General features: G+C 32.8%; 1 protein-coding gene and 1 long non-coding RNA gene across 9 annotated transcripts in view; one reads left to right on the forward strand and one right to left on the reverse strand.

Annotated features, from left to right (window-relative positions):
* The window catches only part of LOC123694735 (protein tramtrack, beta isoform), a 437,925-nt gene that overhangs the window by 49,863 nt on the left and 370,179 nt on the right, over positions 1-17,883 (reverse strand). The gene's annotated exons all lie outside the window — the stretch shown is intronic.
* Positions 13,168-17,143, forward strand: LOC123694768. 2 transcript variants are annotated; one of them, XR_006751855.1, is made up of 3 exons: positions 13,168-13,218; positions 14,284-16,603; positions 16,777-17,143. It is a non-coding gene; the product is annotated as an uncharacterized LOC123694768 (long non-coding RNA). The 2 variants fall into 2 exon arrangements; XR_006751854.1 differs by having other exon boundaries at positions 14,284-17,143.

Consider the following 17,883-nt stretch of genomic DNA (forward strand, 5'->3'; position numbering starts at 1 on the left):
TATTATTAAAGTATTCGGTTCTATTACACAAGGTTTTTTTAGTTCGAAATTAATAAACAATCTAATTTTCAAAGCCTTTTTAACCAGGTTATGAAGAAATACAGCTTACTAGTGGTGCCAGACTCATAAAGTATCAAGATTATTTGTTCTCATTCAATGGATCGAAAAACCAGAATGTTTTATATTTGTACTGTTCCAAGAAGAAGACGATAAAATGTCAAGCGCGAATAAGGTTAGATAAGGAAGGATATATTTTATCCGCTATCCCTGTCCATTCTCATGCGCCACCTATGTTAAGGAAATTGAACAATGGAATGTACGTTAAAATAGATTAAAACTGCACGATCTTACCTTTTCTGTAAGCTGTTGAGATTATCTAAAGAAAGAAATTACAAACACAGAAAAAGAAGTCGGTTAAAAATGCTTCTTTTCTGGGCTTTAATATTATAAAAATATTTGGTATGTTGTTATTCTAGTATTGTATAGTACTAAATTATACAGAGCAATATGTAATATTATGTATATTACAGATCAGTATTAAAAACGAAATTTACTTCGATGTGCTAATTTTTCATTATTCAAACCCATTAACCGATTTCGACTAGTACATTGTTCTATTTAGCAACACACAAATTAATTTTAAGAAAAGTTGATTAATTCAGTAAATATTTTCAATAGATTTACAGTACGAGACAATAAGATTTTTACATGGCAAGACTCTGGTCAAGTATCAAGACTACACATTCTCCTTTTATGGACCGAAAGATAGGAGATTGTATCTATCTTGTTCCAAGAAGCAGAGCAATCATTGCCAAGCACGACTTAAACTTAATAAAGCTGGAGATATAATAGCTGCTAATGTGGACCACAATCATGAACCGCCAGTATTGAAAAGACTACAGGACGGGAGATATTATAAAGTAAATTAGAATAATGTGGAAGATCTTCGGCTCGAAAAAATTATAAAAATAATAATAGCTGTTCAGTAGTTTGAGCGTGAAGAAGAGACAGATTTAGTTTAGCATAAATTAAAATATTACTTAGGATTTAGTACTTCACACAATATCTCTTCTTTTGGCGATTAAAATTTTATAAGTCGTGTCGTCCACATTCATAAGATGCTCGCATTCGTTCGTAAAACCGCTGCGAAATGGATGTAGAAGCTACTGCCAAAATCTCTGTTACTATGGGTGATATATAAATTTAATATTATATGAGTTGTTATATGGTTTATACTATATTAGGTACGGGCCGCGAATGTGGATGTGTAAGCGTGCACGCCGCGTGAAGAAGGTGTGACTCCTTTGTCGTGGGTCACAATACCGACACTAATCGGGGGACAGGCGCGAATGCACTGGATCAACACGTAAACACTCCACATTCACGTTCACGCCTGTTCACGGAGCTTCACGGCTTGAGTCACCATAAAAACTTTGTTGAGATTTTAGATTTCGTCAATTGAAATATATATATATAGATATCTCCACGGGCACTATGTTGATCAAACGTGCCATATAGTTAGTAATTATTTGATCCGTTTTCACTTGTTGATCCGGTTGGTATTTGTGGATCCATTGCCACACCACCGTCCGTATGTGGATCCGAACGGAGCCACAAGTGTCACCATCAGTAATAATAATAATTACGTGCTTTTTATACAAATCCACCTTTTTTGCGTTTTAGCTCTTGTTGATCCGATTCAAATGAGCCAATCAGAGCCCACCGAGCTCAGCCATTGGTCGCTTGCGGCCTTAGCCATTTGAAGGTTTAAAGACATTAATTCCCGTTTTAGAAACGTATGTTGCCGTTCGCCTTCCATAATTTGTTCGGATCTTCGGGAGGGCAAGATAGATAGCTCGTCTATAAGGATAGTGGCGATTTGATGTTGAGATTATAATATTTGTATTTATGTTTTTATGTAGCGCTTTGCGGATGAACATACACGTATTATAAAAGTATAATTGTTTTAAATTCATTATTTTAGTGTCGTCGTAGATTTTATTTGTAGAAGTTAAAAAAGGATAGTTAAAGATAGTTTTAATGATTTTATTTTGTAAAATTTGGAGTGGCGCTAATTTATTTTTGTAAGCACTCCCCGATACTTCTATTAAATACATTAGGTTACTAACGTGTTTTAGATGGTGTGGCGTAATTTATGAGGAATGCAAGAAGTAATATTATGCAGAGATCTAGGAATTGCTGATAATTTATTTTTTAGGTGGTCGATGTGATAATTCCATTTCAGAGAGCTGTCGTTTCGCAAACCTAGGCATTTCTCGTGGGTTTTATGTTCTAATACAACACCGTTAATTTTAAGTGGAGCGTGTGGTGGAATAATTTTGTTATGAGCTTTGAATTTAGATATATTTATTTTTAGTAGATTGAATTTATTTATTTAATTATTATATTTAATATTTGTGCTTGCGCTATCATGTCATGTATAGAGGGACCAAAATAAAACAGACAGGTGTCATCCGCATAAAGTGTTAGGTGACCATTTAGCTTTAAATCTTGGAAATTATTAATATAAATTAAAAAAAGCAATGGGCCTAGAATCGAACCTTGTGGTATGCCACATGTATTTGGTAAGGGAATGCTATCATGGTTATCTATTTTAACTATTCGTGATCGATTTTTTAAATATGATTTCAGCATATCTAGTGCTTTACCATTAATGTTAATGGATGCTAATTTCTTTATTAAAAGTTCGTGAGAAACGGTATCAAAGGGCTTTTGTAGGTCAATAAACACTCCCAAAACTATATTGTTTGCGTCAATGTTCTGTTTTATTTTAGTTAGGTCCATAGTCGCTGACAGAGTGTTACTTTTTGGCTTAAAGGTACAAGTCCGAGACGGGCCGCAGACCGCAAACTGCAACCGCAAACTGCAAGTGACAGCACTTGTTTCTATGAACATCTATGAAATTGATTCCAAGCGCGGCAACACTGCTGCCTGCAGACGCAACGCGCAGCGTGCAGCCGCGGCGGGCAGCGACCGCAGACTGCAGTATGCAAATGCCACCTGCGCGGAAGTGACAAACTATCTTTGTCTTTTTTGTTTATATCATTTAGACACGGTTCTGTGCATTGTGCAGCCACGGCATGCAGCCGCAGTTGGAATAGCGACCGTAGGCAGCATTGCGGTAACCGCAGCCGGTAGCCACAGTGTCGCCTGCGGTTGCAGTCTGCGGCCCGTCTCGGACTTGTACCTTAAATCCATATTGACGCACTGAAATAAAATTAAATGAGTCTAAATATTTTTCTAATCTCGTGTGTAAAATCTTCTCCAATATTTTTGACAATACTGGCAAAACCGAAATTGGCCTATAGTTACCAGGTTCAAATTTTGAGCCACTCTTATAGATAGGAGTTACCTTCGCTATTTTTAACGAGTCCGGAAAACGTCTTTGACTTATGGCTTGGTTAAAACAGTCGCTTAATATGTATGATTTAATTTTTAACCGACTTCAAAAAAAAGGAGGTTATCAATTCGGCCGGTATGTTTTTTTTTTATGTATGTACACCGATTGCTCCGAGGTTTCTGAACCGATTTACGTGATTCATTTTTGTTCGATGCGGGATAGTGTCGAATTGGTCCCATAAAAATTTTATTCGGATAGGCCCAGTAGTTTTTATTTTATGGGCATTTTTGTCTGTATTTGTAAATGTTGCAAGTGCAAGTTTGAAGTCGGTTGTTTTTAACGCAGTTATCTACTTGTTCTTTGATGCATTTAATTGTTTTTGTAGTAATCCAGAATAAGACCTGTACTACAGTTTGAATTAAGGTTATTTATAATTGTATATTTTTTTACTGGCTTCGGTATGTCTGAACTTATTAGTGAAGTAATTTTTTAAAATTTCGTAGTTGTCTTTAGATTTCCTCTCCTTTGAGTTATAAGATGTCGATTCTGGGAAACCAGTAAAAATTACATTTTTTTCGCGGCTCTTTCTGTCCCGTAGTTCCTTGATTAAGTTTTAAATTATATGAAGTTTATTATGATTAAAGATTTAATTCCAGTGATTTTATTTTACTCTCACCCTAGTTTATCTGGGATTATAATTGAGAAATAGTACTCTTCAATATGTTTTGTTCAGTAAGTATCATACATGCTGATGACTTAATTTCATTGATTTGATTCGTATTTTGGCGAATTAAATTCAAAGATTGTTCGTTGGACGATTTAATTTCGGTAATTTGTGTTTTTACCTCAGAAATGTTTTCATGAATTTTGTTTACTATTTTGTTCATTTGAGCATACATATTTTTCAAGTAATGTACTAATACGGCTCAACTCCGACCGAATATCCTTCATATCATCACTAAATCTGCAATCTTGTTCTAGCGGTTGTTTCCGTTTTCTGTAAGTAATTTGAGTATCAGTTGGCGTAGAACTCGTAGAAAACGAACTTAGCTTCGATAGATACGGATGCGATCCACCGGTAGTACCCACTGCACCACTGCTGGTTAAACGTGTTGGCGATCTGCGTACTCTCATACTTACTCCGCAATGGATAATTTGTGCAGGAATATGAGTCGTCATTTGTTTGACCTAAATCTAACATTTTAATTATTTTATCAGATTGATATCAGAATCAGGGCAAAGGCGAACGCTACACGTCAATAAATATTATGATAATTATCTTGATATTTACTGATGATTCAAGAGGTAGGTTGTTATTTGTAGGATGCATACTACTTGAGAATTATCACCGTTACTGTATGACGAAAGGTTCGTCCAAATATCTATCTTTTTAGGATTCCGTATTTTTAGTTTCACAACGTTTTCTATAAGTTTCAATTGAATTACGGTCGACTTCTTCAACTTCCATAAAACTCAGGAGATTTTTGCTAGCCCTAATTTCATATCTCCATGTCAATGTCATGCAAGTGCATATAAATGGAACAGATCAACATACGACTTATGATTTGGTATATAAAACAGAGTCAAGAAGTGTTTGAGCATTTCAAAATTTGAACCGTTACGGAGTCAAGTTCGTCTAGTCTAGGCGGATTTAGCAATGTATGGAACATTATACCTAACTATAATATGTTTGTGTACGGAGCCAACAAATACTGTAGTGTTTACGAAAAATTAATCTACGTTACTTAATATACAGTTTCGTTATGTCGGATCAAATAAAGCTGTAATTTTGATAATATAAATGGATCTGATCAACATACGACTTTGGATTTGGTATATAAAACGGAGCCAACAAGTGTTTATGGGTTTCTGAATTTCGGCCGTTACGGAGTCGATTCAGTTCAAGATCTTAGCAATAAAAATGTTGAGTATATCAATTTCTCCATGAATACGTTTGGCAACATCGCCCAAAAATTTGCGCCGTTGTCACTCCGGGCAAGATCTATGCAACCGGAGTCGAGTAATATGGGGGAAAAGGTGGAGTCAGGAATGCACGGCAGTCGGGCTGGATCAACTTAGTGCCCAAGTTGGTATTTATATATATATATATATATATATATATATATATTTTTTTTTTTTTGACGTGACAACGTCTTATAATTCGACAGAGCCGCCTGCACGCACGAAAAAACATGACTCATGCGGCGTTACCTCGCTCTGAGGCGTTCCATTGAAGTGCGAGCGAGAGCGCGGAACGAACGACAAAAAAGCACAATCGGACGTTGTCACGTTCAACTATCGTCAGTAAACCGAATTTACAGAAAACCAATTTTTTTTTGGTTTCAAATTTCGATAGACGAAATTGGTTGTAATTAAAGAAATAGAAAATCTTGGTCTTGACATAATAGGCGAACAAAATGCTTTCGTTGTTAAATTATTGTTAACTTACTATATTGAGTTACTATTCCAAGCTTGTGTCTAGTATTAAGTCTATAATTATTTTTTATTTGATTTTATAAACATAAGCAAAGATTCTGTGTGCCTGGAAATGTTTTGTTTTATTTAAATCCCTTCTACGATTATCAACTTCATCACTACCTACATAATCTAAAATAATCATAAAATTTATGAATAAGTAATTCTAAATTATTCTCACCAGCTTATTTTTAGCAATTTTCCAGTATAAGATGATAACCTACTTAGATTGCACGACTGTGTGAATGAAATAAAATATACTAATTTAAATATTTTCAGCAGCATTCGAGTATGAAATGGTAACCTTCTTAGATGGGACGACTCTCATCAAGTATTAAGATTACACATTCTCATTTACTGGACCGAGAGATTGCCACGGGAATAGATTATACCTGAAATGTTCCAAGTCTAAGAGAAATTGTAAAGCACGACTTAAATTAAATAAGGCAGGAGAAATAGTAGCGGCTAAGGTTGACCACAATCATCCTCCACCATTATTAAAGAAATTATCCAACGGGACATATTTAAAATGTCTTAGTTAAGATTGTGGCTCAGTTGAAAAAAGTTGCATATATTATGTCAAATTTATTTAAATGGCCGAGTGAAGTCATCAAGAAGTTCCCAAAATCAAAAGAAAGCATGAATATAGATACAAATCTAGAAATAGAGAAATTAGTAATGAACTTGTAAATAATTGTTTTTTTTTAAATCCCTTCCACTTATCTCAAGTTGTATACTACTAATCTACTAATATACTAGCTGACCTGACAGATGTTGTGCTGTCTTCGGGCGAACTGTCAAACGCGTAAAGTTTAAGTAGCCATAAGTGTTCTATTTTATTTATTAACATCCTTTAATAATAACTATTTACTTTAAATATTTTCAGCTACTACTGACTACCAGTTTGAGAGGATAACCTTCATAGATGGAAGGACTCTCGTCAAGTATCAAGATTATACGTTCTCATATTGTGGACCGAAAGACAGCAAAGGGAATAGAGTATATCTTTCATGTTCCAAGAGAAACAGTCATTGTAGAGCGCGATTCAAGCTTAATACATCAGGAAAAATAGTAATGGCTAAAAATGAACACAATCATGTTCCGCCGTTACTAAAAAAATTGTCAAATGGGAAATACGTTAAAATTTAATCGTCGTTTGTGACAGATTTTGGTTTAGTATTATATCGTTTAATTAAGTTTGGTTTAGTATTATATCGTTTAATTAAGTTTGGTTTAGTATTATATCGTTTAATTAAGTTTGGTTTAGTATTACATCGTTTAATTAAGTTCGGTTTAGTATTATATCGTTTAATTAAGTTTGGTTTAGTATTATATCGTTTAATTAAGTTCGGTTTAGTATTATATCGTTAAAATAAAGAAGTTTGATAAAAAATGCATGTTACGTCATAATTTAAGTGAATGATAATGTGAAGTAATGAAAGAAATATGAAGTAAAATTAAATGTTTAAGTATATTAAAAGAGTTAACTATTATTCATACAACTCACACCTACGTTCCCATATTTATGGAATAAATATATGTGGGGATGGTGTAAATAAAAAGCCAAAATCGCCCAATCGATTTATTTCCCAGACACCGGTTACATATCAAAAATACATTTCAACAATCCTCCATTACAATTACATCGTACCAAAAAAACACACCGTCAAGTCATAGCCAACATAGATCGTTCTACAGTCTACAGATAACATATCCACAGATTAAATAATAGAAAAGCACAGACTAAAAATAAAAGTGGTTATGAAATACAATCTTAATTATTTATCCTATTCCCACACGGTCATCCTGCAGAATCATCTGTCCCAGATGAGTCAACAGTCGTAGATGATCAATATGGTAAGTAGACAATGGTAAATCACCTTTATCTATTACATGTAGAAATCCTTCCTTCTTTCCTCTTTTATTTGAATTAAGTATACATTCCACGCAATTATCAATGTTTGTTTTAATCTTTTCCTTTAAATTCTCTATATAATAATTTCTATTTATTAATTCCTCAGTTTTAACACAACCAAAATGTCCGTTTTCATGATGTTTTCTTATAATTTCATTTTGCATTTTCTTAGGTACAACCATTAATTTATTTCCATCCTTAATCTTCCATAACATTCCATTCTTCTTTTTTGCAAGCACAATTGGACTAGCATAATCAGACTTACTTGTTTTTATTATTCCTTCATCAAGCCATTCTTTAATCTGTTTGTCAACAATGTTAAGCTCCAAAGGTGACAATCGTCGTGGATTCTGATAAACTGGTACATCATCGGTTAATAATATTTTAAGTTTTACATTTGATTCTTTAGTACATCTTTTGGGGTTATATTCTTTTATAATATTCTGTATTTTATTCTTATATTCTTTGTTTTCAATATTTGTGATATCTTCATTTTCATTCTCTAGCATTTAAGGTGTAATATTCTTGTTGCAGTGATAGTTCCAGATTTAAAATTGATTTCTACTTCTTTCAGTACAGGATTTCCTAATATAATGTTGACAGGGATAGCGCCATCATCAACAACATAAAATAAAGTTTCAAAATAACAATCATCAATTTCAATTTTTGCTGTGAAAGATCCTTTTGTATAAATTTCCTTTTCAGCTATTCCAGTTAAAGTTTCTGTGGTTCCTGAACTATAAGATAACAAATTTTCACCTTGAATCTTCCTAAAATAAGACATAATTATTAAATTAGCATCGCTTCCGGTATCAATCAGGGCTTCTACATCAATATTGTTTATTTTCAGCTTCTTAAAAGGTCTCACATCAATATTATTTTTAGTTGACATAATTTCCAAACTCTTCTTAATACTTTTAGAACATTCAGTTGATTTATGGCCAAACAAGTTGCATTTAAAACATTTAATGCCTTTAGTACAATTAGGCGACTCATGATCTAAATCTCCACAATTGAAACATCACTTTACTCGTAGTGTTTTTTGAATTTTCATGCCAATGGACTTTGATACTGAATTACTTTGAATCTTATTAGGTGAATATGATTTTTTCTTAATTTCTGAATAAATGTCTAATTTCTTTCTGAATTCTTTAATGTTACAAGCGCCATATAAAATATTTTTGTTGGACTCACTGTCTTTAATACCGTCGATGACATATTCCATCAGGGCTTCATCTTCAACATTCCCAAGTACTGCAAGTTCCTTCATATGTAAAAAATATTGCTGATGAGTCTCATTCAGCTTCATCCGGCGTGTTGAAAGTCTCTTGTGAACAGTTGCACTGTTCAACTTTTTACCAAATTCCTCACGGAGCTCAGACTTAAGTGTATCCCACGTGGTGGTCCCACTTAGTGAACGTAAAAATAGCTTGGCGGTTCCCGCGAGAAGCCGCTTCGAAAATATGAGTTTTTCTATTTCGCCCCATTGCATTAAAGAGGAAATATCTTCAAAATCTTTTACGAATGATTCGATGCCATAGGCATCATCACCCGAAAATGGCGTCATTGATTTCTCTAAGTCATTGAAAGAAATACGCGGCGAAGGTTCACCACAATCATCATCATCTTTTACTCGTTTCGGCGGCATGTTGAATAATGTAAGTAATAAGTTTTATAGTCTTCAAGTCGTATAGTCTTCAAATCTTATGCCCGTTTTCACCAACAACCCGTAAAATTTAAGTGTCACCTAAGTCACTTTAGGGGATACCTAACGTAAAATTTGCTTTCACCGACGGATAAGTGTCACTTATATCGTTAGGTAGCCCTTAAAATTTAGGGGGTGAATATTCGATCCCCTAACGTTTAAGTGACAGATATTTATCCTATTTAACGTATTAAAAATGGATAGCGACGACGATACAAATATTTAGAAGCAATTGAAGTTATAGAATTATAAAATAACCGAGTTTTGGCGAATTTACTGCGAAAGATCAAAAGGATTAAAAAAATATGATGACAGATAAATTTTGTACACGTTTTCTCTTTTCTGCCATTATTCTTTATACCTAATATAATTACAAACACCAAAGAAAAATAACACGAATCAAACAATGAATGCAACCGGCAACAAAATCAAAAAACCTAAATAATTTCAAGAAGCAACTTGAGTCACGCGATGACATTGTCATTTGTCATTAAAAATGTCACTGTGAAGTTTGATTTTAGACAAAATATAAAAAGTTGTATTTTTTTATGGTTTTATATATTTTTAAGGTAACAAACTCAATATTTACACATAAACTAAGTAAAATCAAGTGATTTTTCAACTAAAAATCAATAGAATCCTATAGTCGATACACTTTTCGACTAACATTGCGTAGCATCCCCACACTAAACGTCACTTAACTAGGGTTCTCTTATTTAGGTGACCCTTAGGATGGTGAAACAGAATTTAGGTTAGGTAGTGATTTGAAGGGTCCCTTAAAATAAGGAACCCTTACTTAGGAGACTGTTTAGGGGTTACTGGTGAAATCGGGCATTAGTCTTCTTAATTCATAATTCGTAGGTAGTCTTAATCTGGTTTAATCACCAGCATCGTAGTCTTCGTATGTTTTTTCTTTATTCCACCATCCCGTATCCCGGACGAGCCCCCAAATTATGTGGGGATGGTGTAAATAAAAAGCCAAAATCGCCCAATCGATTTATTTCCCAGACACCGGTTACATATCAAAAATACATTTCAACAATCCTCCATTACAATTACATCGTACCAAAAAAACACACCGTCAAGTCATAGCCAACATAGATCGTTCTACAGTCTACAGATAACATATCCACAGATTAAATAATAGAAAAGCACAGACTAAAAATAAAAGTAGTTATGAAATACAATCTTAATTATTTATCCTATTCCCACATATAGTTGAATTTGAATATTTCAGCTTCGCAGTATGAGACGCCAACCTTAATAGGCGCGGTCCTAGCCTGACATTTTATGGGGGTCCCGCGGCTGGAAATGTAGCAACCCTCCCCCCCAATCATACTCGTCAAAAATCGTATTCAGTACAAGTTATAATACATACATATTTTATTTTATTGTCTATTGAAATAAGTTGTAATTAACGAAATAGAAAATCTTGGTCTTGACATAAGTGGCGAAAAAAATGCTTTTGTTGTTAAATTATTGTTAACTTACTAGGGTATATTAAGTTACTATTCCAAGCTTATGTCTAGTATTAAGTCTATAATTATTAATTATTTTTTATTTGATTTTATAAACATAAGTAAGATTATGTGTGCCTGGAAATTTTTGGTTTTATTTAAATCCCTTCCACGATTATCAAGTTGATCATTACATACCTGATCTTAAGAAAATGTATGAATAAGTAATTCTAAATTATTCTCACCACTTATTTTTAGCAATTTTCCAGTAAAAGATGATAAACTACTTAGATTGCACGACTGTCTGAATTAAATAAAATATACTAATTTAAATATTTTCATGCAGCATGCGAGTATGAAATGATAACCTTCTTAGATGGGAAGACTCTCATCAAGTATCAAGATTATATATTCTCATTTACTGGACCGAGAGATTGCCACGGGAATAGAATATACCTACAATGTTCCAAGTCTAAGAGAAATTGTAAAGCACGACTGAAATTAAATAAGGCAGGAGAAATAGTAGCGGCTAAGGTTGAACACAATCATCCTCCACCATTACTAAAGATATTATCCAACGGGACATATATAAAATGTCTTTAATTAAGATTGTGGCTCAGTTGAAAAAAGTTGCATATATTATGTCAAATTTATTTAAATGGCCGAGTGAAGTCATCAAGAAGTTCCCAAAATCAAAAGAAAGCATGAATATAGATACAAATCTAGAAATAGAGAAATTAGTAATGAACTTGTAAATATATTTTTTTTCAATCCCTTCCACTTATCTCAAGTTGTATATACTACTAATATACTAGCTGACCCATTGGTTGTGTACTACTAATATACTAGCTGACCTGACAGATGTTGTGCTGTCTTCGGGCGAACTGTCAAACGCGTAAAGTTTAAGTATCCGTTAAGTGTTCTATTTTATTTCTTAACATCCTTTAATAATATTTACTTTAAATATTTTCAGCTACTACTGACTACCAGTTTGAGAGGATAACCTTCGTAGATGGAAGGACTCTCGTCAAGTATCAAGATTATACGTTCTCATATTGCGGACCGAAAGACAGCAAAGGGAATAGAGTATATCTTTCATGTTCCAAGAGAAACAGTCATTGTAGAGCGCGACTCAAGCTTAATACATCAGGAAAAATAGTAATGGCCAAAAATGAACACAATCATGTTCCGCCATTACTAAAAAAATTGTCAAATGGGAAATACGTACGTTAAAATTTAATCGTCGTTTGTGACAGATTTTGGTTTAGTATTATATCGTTTAATTAAGTTTGATTTAGTATTATATCGTTTAATTAAGTTTTGTTTAGTATTATATCGTTTAATTAAGTTCGGTTTAGTATTATATCGTTAAAATAAAGATTTGATAAAAAAATGCATATTATGTCATAATCTAAGTGAATGATAATGTGAAGTAATTAAATAAATATGAAGTAAAATAAAATGTTTAAGTACATTAAAAGAGTTATTATTCATACAACTCACACCTACGTACCTATATATTTTATGAAATGAATATAGTTGAATTTGAATATTTCAGCTTCGCAGTATGAGACGCTAACCTTAATTAATGGGAAGACTCTCATCAAGTATCAAGATTACATATTCTCATTTAATGGACGGAGAGATTGCCACGGGAATAGATTATACCTACAATGTTCCAAGGCTATGAGAAATTGTAAAGCACGACTGAAATTAAATACGGCAGGAGAAATAGTAGCGGCTAAGGTTGAACACAATCATGTTCCGCCATTATTAAAAAAATTGTCAAATGGGAAATACGTTAAAATTTAATCGTCGTTTGTGTCAGATTTTGGTTTAGTATTATATCGTTTAATTAAGTTTAATTAAGTTTGGTTTAGTATCGTTAAAATAAAGAAGTTTGATAAAAAATGCATGTTACGACATAATTAAAGTGAATGATAATGTGAAGTAATGAAAGAAATATGAAGTAAAATTAAATGTTAAAGTACATTAAAAGAGTTATTATTCACTAGCTTACCGCCCACAGCTTCGCCCGCTTCGTCTCAAACCTAATAAATTATACACTAAAACCCAACTATTAAATAACTCTATCTATTAAAAGAAACCGCATCAAAATCCGTTGCGTAGTTTAAAAGATTTAAGCATACATAGGGACAGAGAAAGCGACTTTGTTTTACACTATGTAGTGATACAACTCACACCTACATACCCATATTTATGAAATAAATTTATATTTGAATTTGAATATTTCAGCTTCGCAGTATGAGACGCTAACCTTACTGTGTGGAAAGACTCTCATCAGGTATCAAGATTATACATTCTCATTTACTGGACCGACAGATCACCTTGGGAATAAATATTATTTGTATTGTTCCAAGAGGTCGTGGGTTCGATTCCCACCCGGGGCAAATATTTGTGTGATGAACAAAGATGTTTGCTCCGTGTCTGGGTGTTAATTATCTATATAAGTATTTTTTTAAAATTATATATGTATATTTATCGACCATCTGGTTTCCATAACACAAGCGAAAAGCTTAGTATGTGATCAGATCGTGCCGTGTGTGAAAATTGTCCCGAAATATTTATTTATTTATTTAAGTATAAGAGGAATTGTAAAGCACGACTGAAATTAAACAAGGAAGGAGAAATAGTAGTGGCTTATGTTGAACACAATCATGTTCCACCAGTTCTAACGAAATTATCGGACGGCAGATATCATAAAGCAAGGTAGACTTTAGTGTAAAATTTTGGCATATCTCTTTAAATATTTAATAAAAATAATAAATAATAAAATTATATTTATTTGTCAAAATAATGTTTTAAAAAAATATATTATATTCTCTAAAGTTGTTATACCTATTCAATATATTTTTGAAGTAAAACTTCTTTAGGCACGTTTAGAGTAAAATTTCAAGGTCGCGTCATGGCAATACCATCTCTTCATGGAGTAAAGCGAAGATTTTGCTTTTTTTTAATCTTGCCAAAGAAGTTTCACTTCTGACATGTGTGCTCGGCACAAATGCTCTTTTTTATTTCAAACCCGTCCACCATTATAAAGTTAAATCGACAATGCCTAGAAAATGTCCAGATTAAGTTAACCCATAAAAACAATACTGTGTAGTACTTATTGTAAACCCTTAAACACGTAAACACTAAACACCCCACGGTGTTTAGTGTTTAGGTACCACAAGGGACTTATATTGGACTATTTAGATAAAATGATAGATTATTAATAAAATGATGTAGTAGTAATACAATGTAATAATATAATTAACTTTAGGGTATGGCGGGGTTAACTGTGTATCTTACATCGAAATTATATCCATGTGAATGAAATAAAATAATCTAATAGGTACAATATTTTCAGCAGCATGCGAGTATGAAACGATAACCTTCATAGATGGGAAGACTCTCATCAAGTATCAAGATTACACTTTCTCATTTACTGGACCAAAACGCAGCCACGGGAAAAAATTATATCTACGATGTTCCAAGCATCAGAGCACTGATTGTAAAGCAAGTTTAAAGTTAAACACATCAGGAGAAATATTATGGGCTAAAGTTGAACACAATCATGTTCGGCCATTACTAACAAAAATATCGGACGGGAGATACGTTTATATTCGTAATTAAAGTAGTCGTTAGTGCCAGATTTAGGTTTAGTATTATATTATCGTTTAGGAATTTTTATAAAAAAAGGAATTTTATGTCAAAATTTGAATGAATGATAATGTGGAGGAATAACATTAATAGTAAGTATAATTAAATGTAAAAGTAGGTAAATAAAATCCGGCCAAGTGCGAGTCGGACTCACGCACCAAAAAAACCGATTTTTTATTGTGTGGTCACTTTGAAACTTATCATCATGATCGAATGATAATGTGAAGGAAGAACAGTTCATAAATATAATGATATGGCGGGGTATAACGCATTTCATTAAAGAAACGAATCTTAAATGGCGGCGCTTATCATTCCCTCTCGCACACGGCCGTACGGCATGCAAAAAAAATAGGGAAAAGTAAAATAACTAAAATGTATTTGATTTTCCCTATAATTATTTTTATCATAAATTAACAATGACAATTATGTATTTATTTATTTATTGATTCCATTACAAGTAATTGACAGGTTTACAATTTGCGATAAGAAATAATGTTTTATTGGAATTTGACATAATATGTTCTTTGGGAAAAGTTGTTCAGTTTAATGGGCTCATTACGAGTATTATGGAGATTTTAATTTGGAATACACAAACACCACAAAAAAAGTTTGTGAACAAACAAATTGAAATAATTAATAAAATAATTATCCATTTACGTTATTTTTATTTTCTTTTTTGCTGACCCTACCATATGTCAGTCTCAGCTTTGGCCGCCATTCAAGATTCGTTTCTTGAATGAAACGCGTTATAAATATTATATAAAATATTTTCAGCAACATACGAGTATGAAACGATAACCTTCGTAGATGGGAAGACTCTCGTCAAGTATCAAGATTACACGTTCTCGTTTACTGGACCGAGATACAGAAGTGGGAATAAATTATATCTACGATGTTCCAAGCATAGGAGCAATTGTAAAGTCCGACTAAAGCTGAATACATCAGGAGCATTAACAAAACTGGCTAATGTTGAACACAATCATGATCCGCCATTATTAAGGAAATTATCGGACGGGAGATATTTTAAAATTCAGTAGTCGTTAGTGTCACGTTTTGGTTTATATCGTTTGCACTAAAGAAGTTTAATAAAAAAATGTAAATTTGATTCAATGATAATGTGAACGAACAGAAATAGGAAGTATACTTAACTAAATGTTAAAATAATTTAAAAGAATTATTATTCATACCACCCATACCTATATTTAGTCACGGTGGGTTATTGTGAACAGGGTAATTGTAAACAACTAACAAGATTATTTTTCTATAATCGGTCCGATTAATTTCCAAACGTGGGAAAAACCAATATCGGATCTATAATATGAAATTTTTTCCTTGTTTACAATTACCCACATTGGCCCTACCCATATTCATAAAATAAAATAGTTGAATTTGAATATTTACAGCAGCTTCCCAATATGAGACGCTAACCTTAATGAGTGGAAAGACTCTTATCAAGTATCAAGATTACACATTCTCATATAATGGACCGAGAGACAGTCACGGAAATAGATTATATTTGTATTGTTCTAAGTATAAGAGCAAGTGTAAAGCACGACTGAAATTAAACAAGGCAGGAGAAATAATAATGGCTAATGTTGAACACAATCATGTTCCGCCATTACTAAAGAAATTGTCGAACGGGAGATATCTTAAAGTGATGTAGTGTTAAGTGTAAAATTTTGTCACCGTATGTCTTTTTAAATAGGGAATTTTATGAATAAAAACTTGCGTATGTCAAATTTATTTTAATACTGCAGTGAAATCCTCATGTTGTTCCCAAAATTCATTGGGAGCTCGAATACCGCCACAGTATTACAATATTATTGTTATACTTTGCTACCGTAGCCAGGAATAGGGCTGCCGGATACTAGGGGCCTGGTTTGTCCTGAATAAGTAATTCCAATTAATTGTTATAGTAGCTGACTTAACAGATGTTTTCCTGTCTTCGTGTGAACTGTTAAAAAATAATGATTGGATTTTTATTGAAATTCTCTACTACTACGCTACACTTAGCAGTAACTATTAATGTAAGTAATTAATTTAATATGGATATTTTTGGACTATTTAGATAAAATAATAAATTTTTATAGTAAAAAAATGATACATGAATTATCGGGTAGGATATGACTGGGTTAACTGTCTAACATCAAAATTGTACCGATATGAATAAAATAAAATATTATTTTTTGAATATTTTCAGCAGCATGCCAGTATGACACAATAACCTTGATAGATGGGACGACGCTCATCAAGTATCAAGATTACACATTCTCATTTACTGGACCGAGAGACAACCACGGGAATAAGTTTTATCTTGCTTGCTCAAAGTATAGAAGCAATTGTAAAGCACGACTAAAATTAAATAAGGCGAAAAAAATAGTAGCGGGTACTGTTGTACACAATCATGTTCCACCATTACTAAAGCAATTATCGAACGGGAGATATATTAAAATTAAATAGTATTTTAAGATCCAACGGAAGTTAAAACATCGATACGAATTCAGTACTCGTACGTTTAGTAAGGCTCCTAAAATGAAACACAAATATAACTGAAGGTGTTGTCGGTATGTCAAGGATTTTTTTATTTCAATCCCTTCCATCAATATCGAGTTAAATATAAATTATATCTATAATTAATAATTATATAAATAATCTTTTCTATGTATTGGATATTGTTATTTTAAAATATTAAAATATATTTTCCGCAGACTACGAGTATGAGACGATAACTTTCATAGATGGAAGGACTCTCGTCAAGTATCAAGATTATACGTTCTCGTTTTGTGGACCGAGAGACGGCCAAGGGAATAGATTATATCTCTCTTGTTCTAAGAAACAGAGCATTGATTGTAAAGCTCGGCTGAGACTTAATAAAGCTGGGGATATAGTAATGGCTAATGCTGAACACAATCATGTACCACCAATATTAAAAAAATTATCTAACGGAAGATATATTAGAATGAATCTTTAGTAGTTTGCGACTTATCTATCAATAGTTTTCAAAGAATTGGTTGCAACTTTTACTTATATTATATGTATTACTAGATTTCCGCCCGCGGCTTCGCCCGCTTTTTCAAAGGAAAACCCACATAATTCCCGTTACCGGGGATTTCCGGGATAAAACCTATCCTGTGTGTTAATCTAAGTAACCCTCTATATGTGTGCTGAATTTCATTGTAATCGGTTCAGTAGAATTTGCGTGAAAGAGTAAGAAACACACACATCCTCACAAACTTTCGCATTTATAATATTAGTAGGATTTATGTAAATATTTGAAATTTTAATGTGTCAATATATCTGTTTCTTT

This window comes from Colias croceus, chromosome 10, assembly GCF_905220415.1.
Source record: "Colias croceus chromosome 10, ilColCroc2.1".
Classification (NCBI taxonomy): domain Eukaryota; kingdom Metazoa; phylum Arthropoda; class Insecta; order Lepidoptera; family Pieridae; genus Colias; species Colias croceus.